Source organism: Schistocerca americana, chromosome 2, assembly GCF_021461395.2.
Source record: "Schistocerca americana isolate TAMUIC-IGC-003095 chromosome 2, iqSchAmer2.1, whole genome shotgun sequence".
NCBI lineage: Eukaryota > Metazoa > Arthropoda > Insecta > Orthoptera > Acrididae > Schistocerca > Schistocerca americana.
The window spans coordinates 595,252,538-595,279,850 of record NC_060120.1 but is presented as its reverse complement, the minus strand read 5'-3'; positions in this window follow the sequence as shown (position 1 = coordinate 595,279,850).

The window sequence follows — 27,313 nt, the reverse complement described above, 5'->3', positions numbered from 1 at the left end:
ACAGGACCTGCAACATGCGGTGGTGCATCATCCTGCTGAAATGTAAGGTTTCGCAGGGATAGAATGAGGGGTAGAGCCATGGATTGTAACACATCTGAAATGTAACGTCCACTCTTCAAAGTGCCGTCAATGCAAACATAAAGTGACAGACACGCGTAACCAATGGCACCCCACACCATCACGCCGGGTGGTACGCCAGTATGGCGATGACGAAATCACGCTTCCAATGTGCGTTCACCGCGATGTCGCCAACACGGATGCGACCATCATGATGCTGTAAACAGAACCTGGATTCATCCGAAAAAATGACGTTTTGCCATTCGTGCACCCAGGTTCGTCGTTGAGTACGCCATCGCAGGCGCTCCTGTCTGTGATGCAGCGTCAGGGGTAATCGCAGCCATGGTCTCCGGGCCGATAGTCCATGCTGCTGCAAATGTCGTCGAACTGTTCGTGCAGATGGTTGTTGTCTTGCAAACGTCCCCATCCGTTGACTGAGGGATCGAGACGTGGCTGCACGATCCGTTACAGCCATACGGATAAGGTGCCTGTCATCTCGATTGCTAGTGATACGAGGCCGTTGGGATCCAGCAGTGCGTTCCGTATTACCCTCCTGAACCAACCGATTCCATATTCAGCTAACTGTCATTGGATCCCGACCAAAGCGAGCAGAAATGTCGCGATACGATAAACCGCAATCGCGATAGGCTACAATCCGATCTTTAACAAAGTCTGAAACGTGATGGTATGCATTTCTCCTCCTTACACGAGGAATCACAACAACGTTTCACCAGGCAACGCCGGTAAAATGCTGATTGTGTTTGAGAGATCGTTGTAGGTGTCGCCACCGGCACCAACCTTGTGTGAATGCTCTGAAAAGCTAATCATTTGCATATCACACCATCTTTTTCCTGTCGGTTAAATTTCGCTTCTGTAGCACGTCATCTTGGTGGTATAGCAAATTTAATGGCCAGTAGTGTATCATGATGATTTCTCCATTGACAAAAGATACTGGAATAGTCTCCCATTCGGATCTCCAGAAGAGGATTCTCACGGGGGAGCTGACCATGAGCAACCAACGAAAGGATAACGTCCTACGAGACGAGGCATAGAATGTCAGAAATTTGGCTGTGGTAATGAAGCTGCAAAATCTAAAAAGGGAGATGAAAAGGCTCAGTCCAGACATAGTGGGGGTCAGTGAAGTGAAATGCAAAAGAGATAAGGATTTCTAGTCAAATGAGTACAGTGCAATATCAACAGAGAATAGTACAACGTGAGTAGGATTCATTGTAATTAGGATGGAAGGACAGGGTGTGTTACTGTGAACAGTTCTGTGATAGCGTTGTTGTCATCAGAATCTACAGCAAACCACCATCGACCCATAGTTTAGGTATATGGACGACGTCGCAAGCTGAAGGGAGAGAGATTGAAGTACATGAGGATATTGAGAGGGCAAGTGAATACGTAAAGAGAGATGAAAATCTAATAGTCATGGGGGACTAGAATGCAGTTGGAGTGGAAGGAGTAGAAGAAAAGGTTATGGGAGAATATGAGATTGTTGGTAGGAATGCGGGAGGAGAAAGGCTAATAGAGATCTGCTGTTAATATCAACTAGTAATAGCGAATACCCTGTTCAAGAATCACAAGAGAGGACGCATACTTGGAAAAAGTTGCTAGATACGGGAAGATTTCAGTTAGATTACATCATGGGCAGGCAGATTCCGAAATCAGCTACCGGATAGTAAGGCTTATCCAGGAGCAGATGTAGAGTCAGATCACAATTTAGTAGTGATGAAGAGTAAGCTGAAGTTTTTGAGACTAGTGAGGAAGAGTATATACGCAAAGAATTGGGATAGGGATGCACTAAGGAATGGAGAACGCGTGAAGTTCTCTAAGGCTATAGATACTGCAATAAGGAATAGCTCAGTAGGCAGTACAGTTGAAGAAAAGTAGATGTCTCTACAATGGGTAATCAAAAACTTGGAAAGAAAAACATAGTACAAAGAAGGTGACTGCGAGGAAACCATGGGTAACACAAGAAATATTCAGTTGATGGATGGAAGAAAAGTCAAAACAACCTTCGGTGTAATTAAAAGCAAGGGTGGTAACATGAAGAGTGCAATGACAGTTCCACTGTTAAATGCAGTGGAGAGAGCGGATAGGTGGTAAAAGTACATTAAGAGCCCCTTTGAGAGAGAGGATTTATCTCATGTAGTATTAGAAGAAGAAACAGAGTCCATAGGGTAAAGATCTGCGATCCAGTATTAGAAACAGAATTTGGAAGAGTTTGGGAAGACATTAAATGAAATAAGGCAAAAGGGATCGATAAAGTTCCATCGGAACTTCTAATATCATTGGTGGAAGCGGCAAAAAAAAAAGTTCTTCACATCGGTTTGTAGAACATGTGAGACTACCGATGTGGCATCTGACTTGCGGAAAAGCATCGTCCACACAATTCCCATGATTGCAAGAGCTGAAAAGAAAGAGAATTATCGCGCACTCAGTTTATCAGCTCATGTATCCAAGTTACTGACAAGAATAATATACAGAAGAATGGAAAACGAAATCAGATGACTATTAGTTTTGCTTTAGGAAAGGTAAAGGCACCAGAGCGGAACATGAAAAAGGTGTTTGATATTGTGAAATGTTGCAAATTGTTCGAAATCCTTAGAAAAATAGGACTAAGCTATAGAGGAAGACGGCTATGTACAAGAACTGAGAGGGAACAAAAAACTTTGAAAGCAAATTACGAAATGGACGGGTTTAAAAGGCTGTAAGGGAGGGATGTAGTCTTTCACAACTGCTGTTGAATCTGTGGATCGAAGAAGCGGTGATGGGAATAACACGAAAGCTCAAGAGACATTAAAATTCAAGGTGAAATGACATTTTTGTCCCCATTGAAAGTATATAATATGGGTTGAGAGTAAAGTGAAGAAAGACCAAAGTGATGAGAAGGAGAAGAAATGAAAGTAGCGAGAATCTTAAAACCGCACTTGGTGATCACGACGTAGATGAAGATGAAGAATTATGGTATCTAGACAGCACAATAACCCTTGACTGACGTAGTAGGGAGGACATAAAATGCCGACTGCACTCCCAAAAAGGGCATTCCTGGAAAAGAGTTGTCTGCTAGTACCAACATAGGATTTAATTTGAGGAAGAAATTTGTGAGCACCGTATTGTCTGTCTTGTGAGACGTGGACTGTGGGAAAACCGGAACGGAAGACAACTAAAAAACATTTTAGATATGGTTCAAATGGTTCAAATGGCTCTGAGCACTATGGGACTCAACTGCTGAGGTCATTAGTCCCCTAGAACTTAGAACTAGTTAAACCTAACTAACCTAAGGACATCACAAACATCCATGCCCGAGGCAGGATTCGAACCTGCGACCGTAGCGGTCTTGCGGTTCCAGACTGCAGCGCCTTTAACCGCACGGCCACTTCGGCAGGCTTAGATATGGTGATACAGAAGAATGTCGAAAGTTAGATGGACTGATGAGGTAAGGAATGAGGGGGCTCTCCGAAGCAAGGAGAAGGGTTAGGTCGACAGGACATTCATTAAGGCAGCAGGGAATAGTTTCCATGGTACAAGGAGGAGGTTTAGAGGGTAAAAACTGTAGAGGAAGACAGAAACTGGGATGCGTCCAGCAAATAATTGTGGATGTAGGTTGCAAATGCTACTCTGAGACGTTAAGTGTGACACGGGAGAGGAACTCGTGGCGAGCCACATCATGCAACTCAGGAGGTTGGTGGCACGAAAGGAAAAAAAAGCACACGAAGCACTAACCGCAGTACAACGCATGGCGGAGCGATCTCTGTACTACTGTTACTCCCTTTCCTGGTCGACTCACAAACGGAGCGAGGAAGAAGCGACTATATCAGGCGTGGCCAAACAGCACCCGCAAGCGTGTGCGCTTAAGCCAAGCTCCTGCCTAATGCTCTGAGTGCAGCAGGGAGTGTAAGAGGAACAGGAAAATGGAAGGCTGCAACCGGACGCTGCTAGAGCAAAGCATTCGCCTTGTCAGACGTCAAGCAGTGGGCTGCAATAATACTTGCGTTAGATTTATGTTCTGCATTAGGAATAATGTGGCGTCTATGCACTTGCATAAAAGATAAAAAGTGGAGAAGCCATGTTTTTCGTTGCCAAATGGTAACTGTCTCAGTTTCCGTATCGTTTAAAGGTCATGCAAAGTGCTTTACATGCCATTGCGCTATTGTGGCTGGAAATACTTACTGGAATGTCATTTCAACACCAGCCAGAAAGACGATATGACGCACTTGTCTTCTGACGAATGACAGTGAATGCTGGCCGAAATACAGGCAGCCAATAAGGCCAAAACCGAGTTAGATTAGGTAGAGTGGTGACAAAATATTTTGTGGTCAATTTCACATATTATTTGAACTCAATAAGAGTCTTAATGGAAGGGGAGAATCATTTGGTAACATTAGGCAGGCAAGGTTGATTAAATCAAACAAAAGGCAGTCGTATGAAAAATCAGCTTCAGGTTCCTGACGTGGAACATTTCCCACCAGTCAAGTCGGTCACTTGTTGGCCATACGCAATTGTCTACATTTTAGTAATTGAAACAAATTATCATGATTGCTCAAAGAAGTTCCAAGATATTATACGTCTGAAGACGGATTTCGATATATTAGTAAGATAGTTTTTGCTTTTGGCTACTAATACACCTTATTACTTCCAACTTGAGCTGATAGACGTATAGTATAGTACTCAGTTCAACGACCTGTTTGTCTAATCCAGGTATTTACAAGACTTTTATGAAATGTCAACCCAAGATGAATATCCTCGGCTGCACAGACAAGCCACTAAAGTTATTTGAATGTGTTGTTCAACACAAGTGTGTGAACTTTCTTTCTATTGTAACATTGACCGTGTCTCACCATCGTTCAGTTTTAACAGATTTTGATCTGTGTGGCTCCATGTGTTCGACTGTATCATTAATCATATTTTTAGGTATATTATATAATCAGGCTCGTCCAAACTGTGTCCCTGGGGCGCTAGCGCCCGAGATCGCCCGCGGCCAGCGCCCCGGGCAAATTCCTATGTTGCTGCAGTGGCCGAGCCGTGCCGCTTAGCTGGCCGTGCGGACCGCCCGAACGCCAGCCGATAGATATATTTGTTCGCCCGTTTTCCCTTCGGGCAGAGGACGTCTCACAAGTGCTTCAACTAGAGCTGATTGACCTGCAGTGCGATATCCACCTGAAGAACCCCTTTCTTACGTGTAAAACTTTGGATGACTTTTACAGATGTCTTCCACGAGAGAAATATCCTCTTTTGCACAAACACGCGGCCAAATTTCTCTCAATGTTTGGTCCTACGTATATCTGTGAGCGCTTTTTCTTTCTTTTAAAGCTTGCTAAAACTAAGAACCGTGTTACTTGGCGATAAAAATTTGACTAATTCTGTGAGGTTAGCAGTCTCTAGGAATATTGTACCAAACCTAGACAAAAGCGTTTCCTCGACAAAAAAAGGCGTAAAATGTTTATTGCCTTCTTTAACGACGTTGACTGTAAGAATTAAAGAGCTTTATAACCTTAATTCTATTTTTAATAAGTTTTCAAACCTGGTCAGTTAAAATTATTGTGTACAAAACAGCAAACTAAGGATCCGATTTCTAAACTCTGAAAAGGGATACAAAAAATTGTAGCACGAAGTGTAACAAAAAATACTTACTTGTAACTACTAACAGTAAGAATGAGACTCTATATCCATTACATAAAATTGTTTCTAAAATAGAATATTTTGTTTACTTTGGATCTGACCGCTGGACAGTCCAGCGCACAGCAGTGCTGTGAGGCCTCACTCGCTCTGCAGCTCTTTCTCTCTCTCTCTCTCTCTCTCTCTCTCTCTCTCTCTCTCTCTCGCACCTATGTCGATACTAGCGACACACGGTCGCAGACGGGGCGCTGAACTACACTGTACAGCGGGTGCGCCCGCCGTGCGCAATTCTTGGATGAGCCTGTTATATACTATAAAAATTGTGTAAATTGCTGAAGAACACATCTTAATGTGAAATGCCTCTATGTAAAGCTTTTTGTAGTCCTCCTCGTCATGTTGGTACTATCTAAAGTGCTTCTTTAAGCAAGTAATAGAAGTTATTGCTTTGGCAGAAAATAAAAAAAAGAAAATAAATGCACGTGGCAAAATCCTGCTTATAAAAGTATGCTGCCATTTTCACTCTTAGGAGTACTTGACTTGCACTGTGTTGCAAACACCTCTTCCTAAGTTTCACGTGTTTGCAGCCTTCAGCATATAGCTGTGTCGCTGCCCGGAATAGCACAGTGATGCGGGAACCTGGAGCACTAAGTAGATTTGACTGCGCTCATAGAGCGAAAGCGCGCTTCGTGAGTGCCAATCTTGGCCAGGCCTGATTTACGTGCATTCAAGTAGGATAGCATGGTTCAAGGGGCATAGGCATTCCGCACGTCCAGTTATATGATAAAACCGCGACTGATAAGCAGTAGGTTATCAGTAGGCATACTAAGCGAGATCTTAACTTAAGGTCACTGGAAGAAAATCCCAGCGTCAAATTACGTACTTGAGCGAGTTATAGTCAAGTTCAACCCCTGCTCCTCATCCCAGGAAACAACCAGCATTTGTATACGGTACTTTCGAGCTCATGGAGAGGACTGCAATCACATTAGGGAACAGTGCAAGTTACATTAAGGTCATCCAAGGGAACCCCAAAGCACCCAAGGCAAATGGGTTACTTACAGTCAAGGTCATCACATATACTTGATTCTGGTCACGTGACATAAAATTGGCGGGGAAACCCCTGGAATAACGGAGCGCAATAAATGACGGCAAACCCAGTTGACTAATGTCATTTGAGTTCTCCCTGCTCTCCTTAGCATTCTTTATAGCGAGCTACACTGCATAGGCCTCCTCATTCGAGATTTGAGCGATATGGGGAAGAGGTTCAGGTTCACAATAAACAAATTATTATTGTTAATGATGAAGCTTTGTGGCAGATTAAAACTGTGTTCCGGATCGAGACTCAAACTCAGGACCTTTGCCTTTTGCAGGCAAGTGCTCTGCCAGGCAAAGGTCCCGAGTTTGAGTCTCGGTCCAGCACACAGTTTTAATCTGCCAGGAAGTTTCATATCAGCGCACACTCAGCTGCAGAGTGAAATTCTGATTCTGAATTATTCATGATGTTTCCATTGTGGCACGGTTTCAAAATAATAACAATGAAGTAACAAATTAACTATTAGTTCACATGAACAATTTCTTGTTTTTCAATGTATTATTTACAATTTATTTTCCTTTTTACAATGCTATTTGTTATACACACTCTGCATTTTTCTTTATTTCCAATAATTTGTTGTTTATTAACCTACATGTTGTTGTTTATTAACAATTTTTGTACAAAGCTATTTCCTGTACTTCCAATTTTAAGTGTATTTACACACACACACACACACACACACACACACACACACACACACACGCGCACACACACTCACACACACACACACACACACACACACACACACACACACACACACATAGTTAATGGTAAACAAAATACAGTATGCAGTCTGGCATGCATACTCAGATATTCACAACCATGAGAAACAGTTCATCAAGCTATTCTGCACACACTCGCAGATAATCACATCAACAACTCAAAAATAAATTCAGTGCCACACACTCAGTCACACCAGCGAAAAGAGTATGGGGCTGATCCCATCCCCACAGATGAACTGTTTGTTGTCATGACGCAACAGTGCAGTAAGTACGATATGACCACCTGATCGAGAGATTACCTGCAGCCCCATACGTGGAGCAGTGCCAATGCACTGAGGAGGCATGTATAGTAACAATCAATTGTGGGAACCTTTGAGGCCACATGATGTACACCGCTAGCCTGGCTATGTGTGGCACCTGCATTTATATAGTATACATACATTTTTTATCCAAGCCCCACAAACTCCACAATCTGCGACCCATTCGCTTCGTTCTTCATTATTCTCATAATCTTCTTGTTTTGTTGCGCTTTTCCAAAAGGACCATTGGCTGTATATCCAGAAATGAATGTTTTGGGATTGCATGTAATTTTTCATATGGATTTGTGGCTTTCATACCGTAGATGAAACTGTCCACATTCATTTAAAATAACTGGGGGCTGTAGAAGATGGATTTCGTAGCCTCACAGTGAAAATGGTAACTGTGTAGTTTGGAGATCCGGAACATTCACATCGATGTAGACTGTCATCATAAACTGCACTGAAACTATCGTCATCTGCAGAGTGACTAGTCCTTCATTGAAGAGTGTGATCTGTTTGAAATTTGCTCTGATGATGAAATCTCCTGCTCAATAAAACCCACCCAAGGAGCAAACTAAATAAATTTCATTGTAATCTCTAACTTTTTCTATGACTTTCCTCAAACTGAATTGATCATTAACTTGTAAAAGTCTTTTACAAAAAACACATGCCATGAGATCCCTCTGTTTGATATTAACATCAATGTTATCCTTCAACCAGCAATGTTGCTTGAAGGAGAATCCACAGGTGATACAAACAAGTTCCATACCGAATCTAAGAGGTTTCTGGAAGTTATTGTATTGTGGACTATATCACTGTCTGTTCACCAGCGTTGCCAACAGCTTCAGGATATAACTAATTCTTGGAACTATCCACTCCAGATACTTGGCGAGTCGCTTGGTGTGTCATAGAAATGGGTGGGATTTTCCTGTTCCACATCCAGAAACTTATCCCTCTACTAGGTGCATTCAAGTTCTAAGGCCTCCGATTTTTTTTCTCCGGACTGGAAAGAGATAGAAACATGCACATTGTTTTAAAATGAGGCCACGTTCATTGTCAATACGTCCCAGAGATGGCGGCACCGTACGGCAGATGGAATTTTACCGCCAGCGGCGAGAATGAGAACTGTTTTAAATACTTAAAATGGCGACGTTTTCCTTACTTGAACAGTGTGCAATCATTCGTTTTCTGAATTTGCGTGGTGTGAAACCAATTGAAATTCATCGACAGTTGAAGGAGACATGTGGTGATGGAGCTATGGATGTGTCTAAAGTACGTTCGTGGGTGCGACAGTTTAATGAAGGCAGAACATCGTATGACAACAAACCAAAACAACCTCGGGCTCGCACAAGCCGGTCTGACGACCTGATCGAGAACGTGGAGAGAATTGTTTTGGGGGATCGCCGAATGACTGTTGAACAGATCGCCTCCAGAGTTGGCATTTCTGTGGGTTCTGTGCACACAATCCTGCATGACGACCTGAAAATGCGATAAGTGTCATCCAGGTGGGTGCCACGAATGCTGATGGACGACCACTTGGCTGCCCGTGTGGCATGTTGCCAAGCAATGTTGACGCACAGCGACAGCATGAATGGGACTTTCTTTTGGATGAGACGTGAATGCCATTTTTCAATCCAGAAACAAAGCGCCAGTCAGTTCAATGGAAGCAGACAGATTCACCGCCACCAAAAAAATTTCAGGTAAGCGCCAGTGCTGAAAAAACGATGGTGTCCATGTTCTGGGACAGCGAGGGCGTAATCCTTACCCATTGCGTTCCAAAGGGCACTACGTTAACAGGTGCATCCTACGAAAATGTTTTGAAGAACAAATTCCTTCCTGCACTGCAACAAAAACGTCCGGGAAGGGCTGCGCGTGTGCTGTTTCACCAAGACAACGCACCCGCACATTGAGCTAACGTTACGCAACAGTTTCTTCGTGATAACAACTTTGAAGTGATTCCTCGTGCTCCCTGCTCACCTGACGTGGCTCCCAGTGACTTTTGGCTTTTTCCAACAATGAAAGACACTCTCCGTGGCCTCAGATTCACCAGCCGTGCTGCTATTGCCTCAGCGATTTTTCAGTGGTCAAAACAAACTCCTAAAGAAGCCTTCGCCGCTGCCATGGAATCATGGCTTCAGCGTTGTGAAAAATGTGTACGTCTGCAGGGCGATTACGTCGAGAAGTAACGCCAGTTTCATCGATTTCGGGTGAGTAGTTAATTAGAAAAAAAATCGGAGGCCTTAGAACTTGAATGCACCCCGTACATCTTAACTAACAGCCACACTTTTCGTATCCAAACTTAAATGTTAACCATCATCAGAATAAAACCAGATACGTTTAAGAAAGCAAGATATATACAGTAAACGTATCGTAGTTTTACAAGTCTGGTCTCCAACAGTCGGCAGCCTGACAAGAGATGGCTCTGCCTTTTCTAACACCAGCATGTCTATCAGTTGATAGCTGGGTTGCTAAGAGAACGGCTCCAGACCTGTGGCGATCAGGGCTCTTGCCCGTTAAGTGAGGAGATGACACAGACCCACGAATAGACTAAACTACTACAGATTAAAATTCTAAATTAATGAATTGTAAACACTAGGATGAACAATTACAAACGGGGAGGAAACCAATTTTACTTAATGGAAGTGAGAGTGACGTTCCTACATTGGCCCACACAAAGGGTATCTACACACATTAGCCATGGTTTTGAATTTAAACTACAAGAAACTGGGAACTCAACCACAAGTCAGGCAATTTCTATTGTTCCCAGAACATCAATAGTGGCCAGGAACCTCAGGGTAGAATATTAGGCTCATAGGGGCTCAGCAATCTAACGGTCGCGACTGTATAACATCTTGTCTATCACACATTATACTGCTTCAGAACATTGGTTGCCATAAGTGAAGGCTATTACACCCCCACTAATGGTAGAATTCGTGTCCATAAGCTCCACTAGAACTTCAAAGGAGCACAGAACGTCGTCCTATACCTGTAAATATGCCCTTATCAGACGGAATGTCTCACCAGATTCAGAAACTGTAATTGGTCAAACCGGTTGCCGAGAAATCCTGAATGGAAATCAGCACTTGAATGTTCTAGCTCCCCCAGGCGGTTATGTCGGCATTCAAACTTCGACATGAAGGCACTAACCTCACTGACCTTGACTCCGCGTACGCCGCTCGCCGCATCAACTCCAAGTTCCCTAACTGCCTACTCTTTCCACAGAATGGCACCCCCTTTCACTCGTTGCCGACGTACTACTCTCGCTCTGTCTCAGACTTCCCTCAAACCACCAGCCAGCCAATTATGCATGAAAGGATCACGGACCAGCGCGATAGTGGCATACTGAATCGGCCCAATTTTCGTTATCATGTTCTTCTGCCGTTCCTGTAGACGACCTTCAGGTGGCAGATTGTTTTGTACAGGTCGTGAAGAGTGATGGCCATGATTACCGTGTTGAGTGAGGAACTCTTTGATCAACCTGAGAGAACTGCTATAGGGCCTGTCCGTCAGGTCAGACCAGAGACGAGCTTCTGACGTAAAGCGACTGCCGAAAATGTTCGCCGCGTATCTGATAGAGGGAAGGAATCGTATAGATCTACGAGGTCGTTCTAAAAACTTATAGGGTGGGACTGAAATTCAACTCTTCAAATTTCTCCAAAGAAGGGGTCAGTAGATGCGAAGAAACTTGCATAGAAAGAAGCTTCTGTACGACAGAAAATCGCGAGGTCTTTCATTGACTCGAAAGGTGTCTCTGTCGTTCCGAAGTTAAGGAACAGGAACGGTGAATAAAAGCGACGTCCCTCTGCCTGCGTTACTCCTTGGGGACCGGGCACTGGTGGTGGGCATTGTCTTCCAGCGAGGCCTGCATTCTCCAACGAGTTTGGGACACAGAGGCCTGGAGGGGACGGTTGACACTCTCCCTCGGGACAGCGCTTACAGACGAAAGGTGCTTGTCTTCTTCGTGTGTGATTTGCAATTTCTGTATCGCCTAACTGTGAAGAAATAGCTCAAACCACCGGGATCACATCTTTCATTCCAACACTCGGTTTCTGCACCTCAGTATCGAATCGAATATTCGAGTCTTCACTCAGTTATGGACACTGGATTTGGATCTTTTCATTTACTTCTGCTGAACCTAGGATCGACTGTATCTCTTAATACGATCCTAGATTCTATAGTCGTAATCAGCAGCGATTTTGCCGAGTTTTGCCCCTTATCTTCGTCTATCTGACAGTTCAAAGATTCAAGGACAAAAGTCTGCTCATACGTGTCTACCTACATTATACACTAGCTCACTAAATCCATTGAGCTCGTTATTTGAATTTCTTTGAGTCTCGATGATTTCTACCGTCTTTGCTAAAGGCATTCTGTCCAAAAGCTGGCCGTGGGCTTCTAGCTTCTCATCTAAATGGTTATTTAGTGAACTAATTGTTTGACTATGTATCGCTACTTTCTGAGAATCTAAATTCTGCGACATCAATTCAAAGGAGCTAGTCATCTGAACCAACATCATCTGTGAGGGATCGAGGCTGCCGTTAGTGACTGGCTGAAAAAGTACAGGCTCTGAGAGATACTGTGACAGGTGGCGCCGTGATTGTGGCGGCGGCGGGGGCGGCGGTGGCGGCAGCGGGATCAGCGTGGATGACATGGGAGAGGCAACTGCCATAGCAGCGGAGGCAGAGACGTCGGAATCGCCTGTAGTGGAGGCGACGCAGGCCATGGCGACGTCATCGATCCCAGTTGCAATTTCCTTACGCAACACTATCACCATGCGGCTGCTGGGGCTATGGTTCGAAGCCTATGTCAGCCGGATGGCTGTCGTCATGGTAGATGTCGTCAATTTTGGCGTCCTCTGAGCTGGCAGACAAATGTTACTCTCTTTGCACAACTTCTAGCAACGCCAGCCAAACCTCCTTAGCCCTTAAACTTTGTCTCATGATTCTAGTTAATTCTCTATAGACCGATGACCTCTCTCTCTCTCTCTCTCTCTCTCTGTACGAAATTCTTTAAGAAATGAGCTTGCACACAACCGCCAAAAGTGGCTAAAGAATCTGTTTCGTCGAGCGGCAAACAGTATAATACTATCACTGCAGCTACATGTTCCAGATCTACGACAGCGCCTGAATTCTAGGAGAAGCTTCAGAATGGTGGCCTAAACTTAGAACATCACTGTGCCATCAGTGAGTGCGTGACCACCTGGGGTTAACGTGGTCCCGAAACGGGACCTTAAGAGGCGCAATTTTTGTTTTTTGCTCATTTTATTTATTTATCTTTTGAGTCACCAGCCCTCTGACTGGTTTGATGCTGCCCGCCACGAACTGCTCCCTTGTGCCAACCTCTTCATCTCAAAGTAGCACTTTCAACCTACGTTCTCAATTATTCGCTGCATATGTTCCAGTCTCTGTCTTCCTCTACAGTTTTTGCCCTCTACAGTTTCCTCTAATACCATTGAAGTTATTCCCTGATGTCTTAAAATATGTGCCTACTATCCTGTCTCTTCTTCATGCTATTGTTCTCAATATATTCCTTCACGATTCTCCGCAGAACCTACTCATTCCTTACCTTACCAGTACACATAATTTTCAACACTCTTCTGCAGGACCGATGACCTATCAGTTTGGTAATTCTCCCCGCCCCCCTCCCCTTAAACCAACCAACCAGCAATTCTGTAACAGTACAGTTCAAATGCTTCGATTCTCTTCTCCTCTGGTTTTTTCACAGCCCATGTTCCCCTATCATACGATTATATGCTCCAGTCATACATTCTCAGAAATTTCTTCCTCAGGTTTAGGACTATGTTTGATAGTAGAAGATTTCTCTTGGCCAGGAACATCCTTTTTGCCTGTATTACTCTGCTTTTTACGTCCTTCATGATCCGACATTCATGGGTTATTTTACCGCCTAGGTAGCAGACTTCCTTAACTTCATCTACCTCGTGATCATCAATCTTGATGCTAAGTTTCTCGCTGTTCTCATTTTTGCTACTTCCCATTACTTTCGTCGTTCTTCGGCTTAATCTCAGTCCATATTCTGTACTCATTACCTTGTTCATTTCATTCAGAAGATTCTATAATTCTGCTTCATTTTGAATGAGGACAGAAATGTCATCAGCGATTCTTACCAGTGATATCATTTCACCTAGAATTTTCGTTCCATTCTTGAACTTCTCTTTTATTTTCTTCATTGCTTCTACGGCATATACACTGAATAGTGGGGGCGAAAGACTACGCCTCTGTCTTACACGTTTTTAATTCGAGCACTTCACTCTTCTTCTCCCATTCTTATTGTTCCCGTTTGGTTCTTGTACATTGCATATTACCAACCTTTCCCTACAGCTAATCCTTTCTTTCCTCAGAATTTCGCTTGTCTTTCACTATTTTACAGAGTCGAACGCTTTCTCCATGTCGACAAATCCTGTAAACGTGTCTTGGTTTTTCGTCAGTCTTATTTCTATTATTACCCGCAACGTCAAAATTATCTCACTGGTGCCTTTAGCATTTCTAAAGCCAAACCGATCGTCAACCACAGATCTTCAATTTTCTTTACCATTTTTTCTGTATATTATTGTTGACAGCAACTTGGACAACAATAAGTGCGATAATTCTCGCGCTTGTCGTCTCTTGTTATCTTCGCAGTTGTGTGGATGGTGGTTCTCCGAAAGTCGGGTGATATATTGTCAGACTCATACATTCTTCACACCAACGTGAATAGTTCTTTTCTTACCACTTCCCCAAATGATCTTAGAAATTCTAATGGAAATTATCTATCCCTTAATGCCTTATTCGCTCTCAAGCCTTCCAAAGCTCTTCCAAATTCTGATTCTAATATTGGATCCGCGATCTCTTCAATATTGTCTCCTGCCCCTTCTATCATCTATTCAGGTAAGTCTTACCCATCACAGAGACCTTCAATGTACTCTTTATTCCTATTTGGTTTCTCCTCTGCATTTAACAATCGAATTACCATTGTTACCACCCTTGCTTTTAATTCCACCGAAGATTGTTTTGACTTTTGTGCAGGCTGAGTCAGTCCTTACGAGAATCACTGCTTTTTCGATTTATTCCTCGTTCTTTTTGCAGCCGTTTCGCCATAGCTTCCCTGCACTTCCTATTTATTTCAGTCCTAAGTGACTTGTATGTCTGTATTCCTCAATTTTCCTGAACATTTTTGTACTTTTGCCTTTCATCGAGCAGCTGGAGTATTTCTTGTGTTACCCAAGGTTTTTTTTCGCAGTTACCATCTTTTTGCCTATGGTTTTCTTTCGATCTTCTCTAGAGATGTCCATTCGTATGCCCATTCGTATGCCTATTCGTCTGAACTGCCTATTGAGCTATTTCCTATCTCAGTATCTATAGCCTCATTACATAATACTTCTATATTCCACTTATTTCGGCATTCATCTTTCTTGTGTAGTCACTTAAACTTCATCTTACCTCTCGCCATTACCAAATTTTGATCAGTGTCTACATCTGCTCCTCACAATCCAATATCTGATTTCGGAATCCCTGCGCGATCATGATATAATCTAACTGAAATCTTCCCGTATCTCCCGGCCTTTTCAAAGTATATCTCCCCCTCCTGTGATTCTTGAACCGAGTGTTCACTATTACTAGTTGAAATTTATTTGTAGAACTCGATTAGTCGTCCTCCTGTGTCGCTGCTAGTACCAAACATATATTTCCCCGTAACCCTTTCTTCTACTCCTTCCCCTACAACCGCAATCCAATCTTCCACAACTAATTTATTTTCATATACCATTACGTATTGAATTACCCGTTCAGTATCCTCATATTCTTTCCCTATCTCTTCATCTTTGGCTTGTGACGTCAGGATGTATACCTGAACTATTGTTGCGGGCGTTGGTTTGCTGTCGATTCTGATCAGAACATCCCTATCACATAACTGTTCACAGTAACTCTATGTCTGTCCTACCTTCCTATTCATAAATAATCCTACTGCTGTAAAACACTTCTCTGCTACTGTTGATATTGCTCTATACCCATCTGACCAAAGATCCTTGCCTTCTTTCCAGCGCACTTCACTGACCCCAGTGACTGAGCCTTAGCATTTCCCTCCTCAGACTTTCTAGTTTCTCTACTACGTTGAAACTTCTGACATTCCACCTCCCGTTTGGTAGAACGTTATCGTTTCGTTGGTTATTCAATCTTTTTCCAATGGTCTCCTCTCCCTTGCTAGTTCCATTGCAGGGAATCGAATGGGGAACTAGTCCGGAATATTTTGCCAATTGAGATATCGTCATGTCACTTTTTCAATTAGAGGACACAAGTCATGCGAATAAACATTATGTTTCATAAATGCAGCTGTTTCTGTTGCCCTCAGCATCCTCATGCCACTGATCGTTGCTGATTCTTTCAGCTTTAGGGGCAGTTTCCCACCCCAGGGGTAACATGCCCTGAACTTCTGTCCGCTTCTCCGCCCTCTTTGACAAGGGGGTTGGCTTAATGAGGGTGACTTCTTATGATGGGGTGCTGATGATTTTTTGTTCAAAATTTAAGTCATGGCGTCGTTCGAACCTGGGACCAAAATTATTGTGATTAGAAATCACAGAAGCTATCCCTATACCACTGCTGGCTGCCACAGTTTTTGGTATCCCAGGCGTCATGAATGAAAAGAGCTTCCCCCAGTTACGGTAGTGGGTGAGATAAATATTGTTAGTCCATTGGGATCCCATGTTATTACTTTTCTCATCGTCAGGCTGCGGGCAGGTATGGACTACGAACCTACTTGCAGAGCCACATTTAAATGGATACTGGGGGAAGTCGTAACACAAATAATAGATTTGGAAACTAGCAGAAAGAGATATACTCTGAAAGCGGCTTAGTACAACGTACCCTTAGCTGAGGGCAGCCTCCACTGTCGTAGGCATATTCGCAGAATGACATACAGAAGTAGCATTCACCTACAGCTACACAAAATTAACTGAAAACAAATCAGCGAGAGGAAACATGAACCATGAGTATTGCGTTTCGGCAGCAGAATAAGGGGTGACAGAATTCCGTGAACCTTACCGGATGGCTGCCGTCGCTGTTTTCCCATAGTATCGAAATACGATCATTAAGCGAACAAAATGTCGATCGAAACTGAGCATCATTATTAGACTGTGTCCGAAGTACGAAGCATTATTCTTTGCCGTCCCATGGTGGAGCATACGTATGGACAACTGGCAGTCGAAGGCGAGAGGGCGGCTAGTGGATCATTTACGAAGTTCCAGAATAGGCTGGAGGGGCAACGCTCAGAGCTTTGATTAGCTGATCAGCATCTCAGACTAGTTTGTCTACGGTTGGAAGAAGTAGTTAGGGTTCCAATTTGCTGGGTTGTCAAGCGGCTAGCTGTCGGCTGCTGGGCAGCAGACTGGGAACTTTCTCTTTGCTCCAGTAATTTTCTAACCATGATCAACCTCGGCCGTTGTGTCAGTGGAATGTTCTGTGCGTAAGGACACCTCAGGACAAAGAAGACACTCCATTTAAACTTGAATCTTCTTAACGGCCATTGCCATTTTGAACAATCCGTTAATTCCTCTCACAATGGTCGCATCCGAGATATGTTTACAGATATCTGTTTCTCTGTATGTAGAGAGCTATTATTACGAGAATACTTTAGTTTCTGCAATTATTTAGGTGCTGTAGTTCCAGTTGAATCTCCAGACAGTTCAAAATAAAACTGGTATGCAGATTACAGATAGAGTATGTAACATCCACGTGATAAATTTTTGGCTACAGTGCGACGAGAGGAAGTTATGCCTCTAACAGTTATAAACATTATCTATTCGACGTACGAAAAAACAGTGAAAACTTATATATATTAATTATTTATACAATATTCTATGATATAATTGGACATATCAATGTGTATCACACAAAGACAATGATAATTGAAATTTCCTTTTATGATCTGCGTTTGTCTTCCTTTGTTTTTACGTTTTGTTGGTTGGCTTTTGTAAGTTGCGGACGCATATCAAACTGAGGTCTGTTAAGAAATTGTAATTATTTGTTAATTATTACTTGAAAATAGAGTTCCTTATTATTATAAATATGAGTGATTAATTATTTGTAACTCTAATTCCTCTCTCAGTAAGCATTATCTGTGTTAATTATTTCTTTCCGCTGCAACGAGCGCAGCCATTGATGATAGCGATTTGTATCGCGTGTTTGTCTGTGTTTTCCTTAGAAACAAATCAAATGTTTGCTTGATGAAGTCTAAATAGTGCACAATACGAAAGTAGATTTTATAGCGTTTAATAACCATTTTAAATATTTACTTATTTGCTCTAACAGTAGAAAGTCTCTATCAATTGTCTGCCGCCATCTTAACAATTATCTCAGCGGCAAATTCAAATTTAAATTACGCAACTCTGTAGAATAAATGCCGAAGGTGATACAAATGTGTAAAAATAAATGTGCACCGGTGGTCCCGAACTCATTTTAATGAAAATAATTCGAATCAGATTGGTTCTTAAAAAACAGTGCTCATAGCACGAACGTTATAACAAACTTTTCTAGCTGATGTATGGAGCCGAAATTAATTACGCACGAGTTACGAAGAATATTGTTTCAGGTAACATGCGTCAGTGTTGTGCGCGGCTGATATTCGGTGGTTTTAATGATCATTTTGCTGTGGATAACTGCGTCCATCTTAATCAATAGTTGTATAGAATCTGTTTATGAACTGTGATTTAGTGACACTTACACAACTTACAGACAGCACTTTAACACGACGTTAACTTGGAGTTCTTTAGCAACCTGGTCAAATCTTTAGCCGGGAGAAAAATTATTTAGTAATTACTCAATATAATAAAATAAGATTATCATTTCCATTTACAAATTAGTTAAATACCAAACCATTGAATAACACAGCTAACGCCACAAGTAGCTGCTTGTTGCTTTCCGAACGGTCTGGAATCTGTCTTCATATTCATTAATTGCTCTCGACTCAGTTTTGTTGCTAGCTTTTCACGGCCACCCACTCGCTCGTCGTTGTACGTGGCGTTCGTGTGTGGGTTCGTAACACGATGTTTTTATTTATTTATTGTTCCGTGGGACCAAATTAAGGAGAAGTCTCCATGGTCATGGAACGAGTCAATACATGAAATTATAACACAATATTAGTAAGTTTAAATGAAGAAAATCAACAATGTAACACTGGAAATTGCTTAATTTTTTAGCTCTTCCAGGAGCTCCTCGACAGAATAGAAGGAGTGAGCCATGAGGAAACTCTTCAGTTTAGACTTAAAAGAGTTTGGGCTACAGCTAAGATTTTTGAGTTCTTGTGGTACCTTATTGAAAATGGATGCAGCAGAATACTGCACTCCTTTCTGCACAAGAGTCAAGGAAGTGCATTCTACATGCAGATTTGATTTCTGCCTGGTATTAACTGAGTGAAAGCTGCTAACTCTTGGGAATAGGCTAATATTGCTAACAACAAACGACATTAAAGAAAATATATACTGTGAGGGCAATGTCAGAATTCCCAGATTTTTCAATAGGGGTCGACAAGACGTTCTCGAACTTACACCACATATAGCTCGAACAGTCCGTTTTTGAGCCAAAAATACCCTTTTTGAATCAGAAGAATTATCCCAAAAAATAATAACATACGACATAAGCGTATGCGAAGTAGACTACTTTTCGTGTTGAAGTGTCACTTATTTCAGATACTGTTCTAATGGTAAATAAAGCAGCATTTAGCTTCTGAACAAGATCCTGGACATGGGCTTTCCACAACAGCTTACTATCTATCCGAACGCCTAGGAACTTGAACTGTTCCGTCTCGCTTATAATATGCCTATTCTGTCTGATCAAAATATCGGTTCTTGTTGGATTGTGAGTTATAAACTGTAAAAACTGAGTCTTACTGTGATTTAGCATCAAATTATTTTCCACAAGCCATGAACTTATTTCATGAACTACATTATTTGTTACTGTTTCAGTATTACACACAAGATCCTTCACTATCAAGCTGGTTCATCAGCAAACAGAAATATTTTTGAATCACCTGTAATACTAGAAGGCATATCATTTATATAAATAAGAAACAGCAGTGGCCCCAGCACCGACCCCTGGGGAACGTCCCACATAACAGTGCCCCATTAGGACTGAACACCACTACCACTCTCCATATTGCGGAGAATTACACTCTGCTTTCTGTTCTTAAAGTAAGAGGCGAACCAATTGTAAGCTATTCCCCTTACTCCATAATGGTCCAACTTCTGCAGTAATATTTTGTGGTCAACACAGTAAAAAGCCTTCGTTAAATCAAAGAAAACACCTAGCGTTCGCAACCTTTTATTTAATCCGTCCAAAACCTCACAGAGAAAAGAGAATATAGTATTTTCAGTTGTTAAGCCATTTCTAAAACCAAACTGAACATTTGACAGCAAATTATGTGAATTTAAATGCTCCAGTAACCTTGTATATACAACCTTCTCGATAACTTTAGCAAACACCGATGGCATAGAAATAGGTCTAAAATTGTCAACATTATCAATGTCTCCCTTTTTATAAAGTGGCTTCACTACCGAGTACTTTAATCGGTCAGGAAACCTAAGGAAACCTAAAGGAAAAGTTACAGATATGGCTGAGATCTGGGCTAAAATACACAGAACAATACTTCAGTATTCTGCTAGATACCCCGTCATATCCATGAGAGTTCTTGGTCCTTAGTGATTTAATTATTAACTCAATCTACCTCTTGTGAGTATCATGGAGGAGCATTTCAGGTAACAGTCTCGGAACACTTTTTTCTAAGAGCGCTATATGATTCCCTGTTGGGACTAGGTTTCTATTTAGTTCACCTGCTATATTCAGAAAGTGATTATTAAATACTGTACATATATGCGACTTATCAGTAACACGGTCATTCCCACTACGCACTGATTCTATATCCTCGACCTGCAGACCAGCAACTTCCTTTACGACTGACCATATGGTTTTAATTTTATCCTGAGACTTAGCTATTCTATCTGCATACCACATACTTTTTGCCTTCCTAATAACATTTTTAAGCACCTTACAATACTGTTTGTAATGGGCTGCTGCATTTATATTTTGACTGTTTCAAACGTTTTGATATAATTGCCACTTTGTTCTACAAGATATTCTTATCCCTCTAGTCAGCCACTCAGGCATCTAAAGGGTAGATTTTGTTGCATGATGTACCTGCAGAGACTCTTTACATCCAGGTAATGAATGTAACTTACATTATCAGATGGCTTATATTCCTCCTGACCCATTCGTGGGTTATGAACCTTGGTGCATCTGTGCAAACAATGTTTGATGCTGACGTGTGCCAGCATAAACATTGTGCCCCACGAAAGCCCTAGCATGGTGAAAAGGAGCCAGGATCCAGATACTATGTCCCCCAGTCATACATACACTCTGGAACATCTTGAAGATGTTGGAGAGCTGGTGTACATTATTGTTCGTGTATAATCGAGCATACTTTCCCAAATTAGGGTTGCCGAATACCCGCCCAACATTCACCACATGTTCATGCTACGCATCTCTTATGACAGTGCCTATTAGTTAACTGGAGGTTGTGGTTATGTTAGGGAATCTGGGTTTATGAAGTCTCTCCATGGAATCTAGGTATTCATATGGAAACTGCCCCTTCATAAAAGAAGTTTTGCTTCATCAGGATATGCAGTTCTCGTGATGTTCATGTCTCCCTGACACACTGTTTCAGCAAATTTCTGAAAAGACATGCACGTGAAATGAAGTGAATCCAGGAAGCAGAGCAGTATTCTTGCCATGAAAATATTTTTGCCAAACAAACAGACAAGAATCCTACAGAATAGAAACGCGTGAGAAAGTGTCTGTTCATTTATAAATACACAAATGTACAGGGCAGCATATTAAACTTTTATAACCAATGAAAAATTGCATTTAAGTGAGTAAATACAAATCTTTTGAAAAAAAAAGACTTTATTTTTAGAAATATACGTTTTATTCACATCTCCTCGAAATAAGATACTCAATTTTCATTTGCCTGTAAAATAGTTTCCAATCCTTGTCATCGTTCATCGACATCCAACACGGCTGAAAAAATATGTTGAAAGGTAACCTGTTTGGGGGCTGTATAAAAATGATTCAGAATGTATGCAAAATCTAGTTTACTGACAACATTTATTTTCCCAAAACCGAAGACTGACATAACGTATGCAAAACACGTCATGATAGAGTATCGTAAACAACTTACAGGTCGTTGAAGACCACAATGGACAAGGATCGTGGGTGGCAAAAGTGAGTCAAGTACTCTGGCCCTAAAAATGTCGAAAACGCTGTCCGGATTGATCTGACGCTGAGCAGACTTTGATCTATAATCTACAGAAGCCAATATAGGGGCCGCTGAGAACAAGTAGCGATTGTGATTTGTACGCCCTGACAAGGCCAGAGCAGCAATATGTTACTCTGTTTGCTTCTTGCAGCGATGTAACTTGCAGCTGGCGAGATGTGTGCGGCGGGGGCGAGGCCTAAGGAGGCACCAGTGAATCGATCGCGGCCGCGAAAGAAGCATAAAATCTCACGGCCTAGCGATCAGACAGACGGACCGCAATTTACTATCTACCAGAGTCCTGAAATTACGGTAGATTTCAGTGTCTGACATACCTGTTCACTGGTCATACCAAGGACCAATTTGGCTCACATATATGACAGAGCGCACAAGGAGACCAAACATCAAGACTGGTAAACCAAAAACGAATAAGTGTGCCCTCGGCAGATGAGTAGCCCGAGATGTTTGAAGCCACGCTGTCGGTACAGTAAGAACACCACAGGCTCCCCAGTCTAACTACTCACAAGTGAAGCCAGTCTTAGTACAGGGCGTCACTCAGAAGTTGCTTAGTACAGGGCTTCACTCAGAAGTTGCTTCCAGACCAAAGTCCAGAGCCCAAGTGCCTCGCACCTCTCCAGATAAAAAATTCCGTTTTCCCACAAAGTGCATGAACGACACCACTTACACCCCAACTTGAGCCAATCACAGGGCCTTAGAGGCGCTAAATCACCCCTCCTACATTTCAGGACAGATTCATGTTGAACCAGAGCAAGAGTTAAGAAACTTGCGTTCCTGGAAAAAAAAAAAGAAACCGCCAATTACTGGCTTTCTTACGTTTTCACGGTGGGAGAAGACGTTTTTCTCCGAAGTCGCATCGCTTAGCGTGGCAACAAGTGGAATGATACGATCTTAAAGATCTTTATCTAAATCTACTGTGCCTTGGATCATGTTAGTCCTAGCTCTGAGATGTCATAACGATTCTATCTCAAAGTGTTTCTCAGGTGCCAGAGTTTCTTATACGACCGAGGTGGCCGACGGAAGTGGGTCACAGGCCTATTTGCAGTATCGGAAAACACGAAAACTTGTGAATTTTTAGTAGGCGTGGCGCTGCACACAATGCCCGGTTGACGACTCCACTGTGCAGATGCGTCCCTTCAGTCTGTCGCCCCCAGCCCAGCCTTCGGCTCGCCCCAATGTAGATATAGCGGCATTGTCCTGCTGGAGACTTGTCTTGACTAAGGGGTGCACTGTCTGCCCTGTGTGGGTGTGGGCCTACCCAGCAATATTTTCTGAGGGATGGGTTCCCTGCCACTTGCTTTCAACCTCCAACATGCCATTTCTACGAACTAAGAACCGTAAAAGTACCTCATTCTTTTAGTGCCCTACCAGGCTCTATCAGCACCTACTCAGGCTGTTAACTTTCTAGAGTCTTGCTCAAGTTGCATAACGTTCTAACAAACTCTTAATGAAATATAGGTGAGAGATTAACTTCTCCTCTCTCAGTGTTTAATAAAACCACTCAAACCCTCCCACTGAATGAAATATAATGGCTGCAATTACATTCCTCAGAAAATTACATCATGTTTACTAACTGATTCACAAACAAACAGATTTCAACACCAAGTATTATCTAACATCACAAAAAGAGCGTAAATACAAATCATCAAATTACATATACTTGTGTTAGAAAATCTTAGAAACATTACAAAAGGAAAATATCTAACTAACCTTTTCATCAAATCAGCTTATGACATTCTGAGGTTACTCAAAAACTACAGTTACCAGCCAATTCACCTATACTAACGTGCTACCAAAACGAGAGCCATAATTATTTAACATCTTTGCCTTGCTTGCGTGGAGACTTCAGCTGTCACATTCCTATTACTCATAATTTCTACATTATAATCTAACGCCAGGTGGCTTCACGGGGCACACCACAAGAACTGCCTACTCTATGCTCCTTCGCTCACAGACCGCTGCCTACAACTGTGCGCCAAGTGCTCTCTTGGTCCAACACGAGAATCTCAGACCAGAAGCAATATCTTTGGTCTGCGGTCGTGCACAGCCAGCGATCCGCTTTGTAAAGCCTCTTTCACCTTTTTCCATGACAATTATGATTTTTCTAGCTCTGTCCTGAATATTAGGGACACCCGTTTGTTCGAGAATGATCAATTTTGAAACGATTTATCCCAGATCAGATGTGCGCTTCATCTGTATCAGTATGCTGGTACTGAAAGAGTATTTTGCCAAATAAGTGATGTTATGATCAGTGACTAAACACAGTTTGTTGTAGAAACACAAAAGCAACGTTGGTATCTTAAGTGTATTATGATCAGACTTGACTGGAACTTTTTCATGCACTGTTGAAGAATACAGACCTGCTGAAGAAAATTTACAGCACTGATATAAACTGTATGTCTGCTTGCACACCTTCGTCTTAGAAGGTAGTAATAAGATATAAATTAACGTATTTTTGTTACAATTAAGATTCTTTTTCAGTATTAAAAAAATTTAATATGTGCCGAATTTTGATCTAGAACATATGGTTACTAGAACCTTAGGTGTATGTGAACATCATGCCAGAAACCTCACATTTCTACCTCTCCCCATTTCTGAAATATGTGTGATCAAAGTAGCATAGATAATTTTAGAACGCCCTGTACTTTCCATACTTCTTTATTGAGACAGTTAGAAGTCACCAAGTGGAAATTGCCTGCACCAGGATGTCAGCCTGCCTCCTGGACTAAAAGAATGTTTTAAATGGCATTTCCTTTCTACTCATTGGGCTGTATTAAAACTGACTTAAGTGACTTTTATATTCCTTATTGCAAATGAGTACTATTTTCGAATAACGCGTTTTCACAAATCCTTGTTACTCTCCTGCAAATCGTCTGCTGATCGGCGAGAGTCACACGCCCGCTGGCTTTGTCAGCACCGAAAAACAAGCAGGGGAACATTCCCCTCCCATGACCCCGCACCCGCCGTCATATGGTAGCCATCGGCCACCTTATCGTCCACAGACTATGTATGTTCGGGAAAATAATTAGATTTGACCCAGACTTTAGTGATTTTCATAGTTTTTGTCTGGGGTTGGCCATTTAAGTCATGGTGGGCCTATTCCAGTGACACATGAGCTTAATTAGTTACACATTATTGACGCCAGGAAGAACTTAATTCACAATGTAAAAATCAGTTTTAAATTATGTCAAGAAAAATGCTCCATACAGTACGTACTTAAATAAACATGTGTGATGCTTATTTTAACTTTGGCGTACCTGCTGACGTAAGTCTTCTCTTGCCCCTGGGGGTGGGGCTATCTTCTGTCTGCAAAATGTAGCACTTCAGTCCAACTAATGAAAGTATTCCTGGCTGGTTTCACTCAGATAACTGAATGGATATCTCAGTCGACTATAATACTGAAGAGTGGTTTCAGCTGAGTGAATGGATACATGGTTCAACTCAAAGAAGCACTAACGACTGTTTTCATTGAAAAGAAAGAATGAATAATTCAGTCAATATCCAAAGCAAACAACAGTGACAAATGTTTTCATTCAGTTGCTCCCACATACTGCTTTCACTCGAAATAATAATTGAATATCAATCCAACTGACATGTAAAACTACATGTACTGATTCGGCTTTTCTTTTTCAGTTTCTCCAACAGACTGGTTTCATTCAAAAGGGTGAATGAGTTGTCCAACTGACTGAATCGATTGCTTTCATTCTGTTGCTCCCATAGAATAGTTTTACTCAGCAAAATAAACGACTAATTAAAACGATACATAAAACTACAACCGAATGAGTCGATTGATTTCGAACAGCATAATGAATCGACTGTTTTCATTCGGTTGTTCCCCTCACTACCACTCACAGGACTAACCCTTCTGTATGATTCGAATTTGTCGTGACTGGAGTCACAGAAGCATATAATTTAATACCCTGCCACTCTGGTAGTATGGGTGTCAGAGGAGTTCCCTTGACAAAATGTCAGAGGAGCCAGGAGTCATCTGAAGTCAGTGTATACAAAGAAGGGACACCACTCCCGGTGGTGGGCGTTCTTAAGCTTTAAAAACATTTTACAGTCAGTGGGCATTTCCACAAATACTGGTTCCTCACTTGAGCAGTCAGTGAAGTGCTTTTCAAGATGTTCCCCCTCATGGTACACGAGCTGACACCAAAGGCAAAAGTATCTTGTAAAGTGTTCTTTACAGAACTGAGAGGGAACTGGGTGGGCATGCTTTTGATCTACTCGACATGCTGCTTTTTGACCTCAGAGATTAACAAGAAGTCTACATGTATGAGTTGATGATCGGCGAATTTGAAAAAGTAGAGAAGTCCAGTACTTTATGGTTGACTTCATAGTTCTTTGCAGTGAATTGATGGGAATGTTCCTCTGGCTGGCTTGCAGAGCATATGTAAAGTGAATAGAAGGAGTTCTGCCTCTCGAATTTTCGAAGGTCGTGTAGTTTAACTGGGGAATGAGATGCCATGGAAATAGTGATGCCCTTATGCACCAGATATTTTGTCCCTGCTTGTACACTGTGCATATTTGGGGTAATTTCTATTGCTAGCCAGAAGCGACCTTGAGAACAACATTAACACATGCCTGTTTAGTGGAAATATCTTTTCGAAGATGGATGAAACTGGACTTCCCCTTTATGTGGATCATAGACATGCAAGTATAAATCGAGTGGAGTACACAACTCAAATGCCTTACCTGACCCTATTTTCTGCATGCTGGAAAAGTGGTCGAGAATGACATTCTTGATGAAAGTTGCGAACCACTGTGTGATTGAATAGCCCTTTGATATAAACGTTGTTTTCCCCCAAATTTGGACAATACTCTCCTCCTCGCCGGCACCACTGCCCACTTCCTCTCTCTGTGTGTACGTGTGTGTGTGTGTGTGTGTGTGTGTGTGTGTGTGTGTGTGTGTGTGTGTGTGTGTGTTTGTGTGGGCACACTGCTTAGAGCTGTATTACATAAAACATACTGGCTATTGACAGTTCGGGGGAGCAACCTATCCAAAACATTGGCAGGCGCTGAGAAACGTTGTAGAATCTCAGAAGCCTGCATTTGAATCACAATGCAGGCTTGTGAGATCCTGCCCACAACAGCAGCATCATCCACGAAGTAGTGCAGGGTGGCTGCAAGACTTACATGGTGATCTGTAACAGAGTGGGCAATATTACTTCTTCTGCTAAGCCCAGAGTGACGTCAAAGTGATATCCAATGAT